General features: G+C 37.0%; 1 pseudogene; it reads right to left on the minus strand.

Annotated features, from left to right (window-relative positions):
- Positions 1–493: 493 nt before the first annotated feature.
- On the minus strand, positions 494–612 carry LOC111731634 (annotated as a pseudogene).
- Between the last annotated feature and the right edge of the window lie 2,615 nt (positions 613–3,227).

The following is a 3,227-nucleotide window of genomic DNA, read 5'->3' on the forward strand; positions in this document are numbered from 1 at the left end:
GATTATGGATGCCTTGGTATAGTTTTCTTAATATTTCCTGTGCTTAGAGTACATTGAACTTTTTGGAACTGCATGTTTATTGTTTTTAGTAAGTTTGGAAAGTTCTGGGTCATTATTTCTTCAAATGATTTTTCTGTCCCCCATCTCTTTCTTTTTCCTTCAGCAATTCTGATTACCTATATGTTAGCCTGCTTATATCCCACCCACTGATGACTTTTCTTTTTCTTCCCTTTTTTTGTAAAAAAAAAAAAAAATCTTTTTTTATATGCTTCATTTAAAATAGTTTCTATTGCTATGCCTTTAAATTCACTAATCTTTTGCCATGTCTGCTCTGCCATTAATCTCATCCAGTGTGGTTTTCCTCTCAGACATTGTCTTTTTCGTCTCTAGAAATTTGATTTAGGTCATCTTTTGATGTCTTCCATGTTTCAACTTTTTATTGTGTAAGTTATACAAAACAAAATTTACCGATGTAATTTTTTTTTTTTTTAAATGCCTACAGCACCTGGTCTTCCTAGGTGGTCTCCCATCCAAGTATTAACCAGGCCCGATCCTGCTTAGCTTCTGAGATCAGACAGGATTAGGTGTTTCCAGGGTGGCATGGCTATAGACCCATTGTAACCATTTTAAAGTATACAATTTAGTGTCATTAAGAATATTCACAATGTCATGCAACTATCACAACTAGTCATCTCCAAAACTTAGTCATCATTCCAAACTGAAACTCTGTACCCATTAAACACTAGCTCTCCATTCTCTTTTCCCTCAAGCCCCTGATAACCATTCACATTTAATGTGACTTGGCTACTCTCTGTCTCTATGGATTTGACTACAGTAGAATCATACAATACTTGTCCTTTTGTGTCTGACTTATTTTACTTAGCATAATGTCTTCAAAGTTTATCCACATTATAACATGTATCATAATTTTGCTCCCTTTTAAGGCTTAATAATATTCCATTGTATGGATATACCACATTTTATCCATTTGTCCACCAATAGAAATTTGGATTGTTTTCACCTTTTGGTTATTGTGAATACTACTACTATGAACATTGATGTTCAAATATCTGTTTGAGTCCATGCTTTCAATTCTTTTATGTATATACATAGCAGTAAAATTGCTAGATCATGTGTTAATTCTATGTTTAATTTTTTAAGGAACCATCATACTGTTTTCTACAATAGCTGTGCCGTTTTACATTGCCGCAGCGATGCATGAATGTTCCAATTTCTCTACATCCTTACCAATACTTTTTTTTTTAAATAATACCCATCCTAGCAAGTATAAAGTAGTATTTTGCAGTTTTGATTTGCATTAGTGATTAGTGATGTTGAGCGTATTTTCATGTGCTTATTGGCCATTTGTATGTCTTCTTTGGATAAATGTTCAAGTCCTTTGCTCATTTTTTAATTGAGTTGTTTGTTTTTTGTTACTGAGTTGTATAAATTTTTTATGTATCCTGGACATTAGTCCCTTATTAGATATGTGATTTGCAAAATATTTTCTCTTATTCTGTGGGTTGCTTATACATCCCATTGATAGTTGTCCTCTGATATAATTTTGATGAAGCCCATTTTATCTATTTTCTTTTTTTTTGTGCTTTTAGTGTCCTATCTGTTAAGTCATTGCCAAATCCAATGTCATGAAGCTTTTCCCTTGTGTTTTCTTCTAAGAATTTTATAGTTTTAAGGATTTACATTTAAGTCTTTGATCCATTTTGAGTTAATTTTTGTGTATGGTATAAAAAAAAGTGTCTACCTTTATTCTTTCCTATGTAGAAAACCAGTTTTCTCAGCAACATTTGTTGAAAAGACTGTTTCTTTTCCTCATTGAATGGTTTTGGCACCTTTGTCAAAAATCATTTGACCATATATGTGAGGCTATACTTTTTTAACATACAGAATGCAAGTATAACTTCTAATGTCCTTATCTGCTCATTTTAACATCTGTTCAGTTGTGGGCTGGAGTTTGATTGCTTATTTTTCTCATTGTGGATTTGTTGCCTGCCACTTTATAGGCCTGACAGTCTTTGATTGGATGCCAGATATTGTAAGTTTTACCTTGCTAGGTGCTGGATATTTTTTAATCCTGTAGATCCTCTTGAGTTTTGTTCTGGAACAGTTAAGTTACTAGAAACAGTTTAATTTGGGGGGAGGGGTCTTGCTTATAAGATTTTTTTAAAGGCAATTCCATAAGCAGTACTTATTCTAGGGCTAATTATTGACCACTCCTGAGGCAAGACTTTTCTAAGTATTCTCCCCAATACCTCATGATACTCTCCCCAGTGCCTTGGCTGGTTGGAATAGACATTATTCCCTTTAATACTTCCTGATGAATCTTTATGTAGCCTCAGGTAGTTTCCCCAAATGCTTGTGCTGATCAGTTTTCTGATGAATACTCAAAGGGACCATGTGCAGATCTCTCTCTCTCTCTCGTATTCTGCCCTAGAAACTTATTACCTTGGTCTACCCAGGCTCTCAGCACTGTCTCCTCAACTCAGAGAGTGTGCTGGGCTCCACTTCAATCCCTCCTTGTGCTGCAGCCTGAAAACTCAAGGCAGTAAGCTAGAGCAGTCATAGGGCTTACCTTGCTTGTTTTCCATCTGTCTGGGATCACCATCCTTTATTGGTCAATGCTCATGGCCTTGAAAACCACTGTTTCATGTATTTGATCTGGTTTTTCTGGTTGTTTCTAGTGGGACGATAAATTTAATCCCTGTTATTTCATATTGGCTAAAAGCAGAAGTCTACCACTGCCTTTTTTACTTGAAAGATGACAGGGTCTCTGCGAGGGACTATATGAGTTCTATTAAGTGAAAAGGTTACTCACACAGTAGGTGCTTAATCAGTTAGTCTCTCCTCACCCACCAAAGGTGAATCTAAAGGGCCTGACTCCTAGGAATCTTAGCTTGGCGGTGACTTGGCTGGACTCAAGGAACTCTCTAGGACTAGAAATCTGGCAATCGGACCTGGGCTAGCCCATAAGTCAACACCCTCTAACCCTGAGGGTGGGCCATCGTAGCATGACGGTCCCATCTGCCGGGCGGGGGGGTGGTCCCATAAAAGTGCTGAATTATGACTGTGAGCTCCCAGAGATGATGGTCTTAGGTATCCCACTGGACATTATGGGCAAACATCCTTTTTACCCCTGATGTTTGGTCCAAGCAAGTCATGGTACCCTGCTTCCCCTTACTAATAACTGATTCAAGAGCAGACATGTTACC

Source organism: Pteropus vampyrus, unplaced genomic scaffold (assembly GCF_000151845.1).
Source record: "Pteropus vampyrus isolate Shadow unplaced genomic scaffold, Pvam_2.0 Scaffold388, whole genome shotgun sequence".
NCBI classification, from domain to species: domain Eukaryota; kingdom Metazoa; phylum Chordata; class Mammalia; order Chiroptera; family Pteropodidae; genus Pteropus; species Pteropus vampyrus.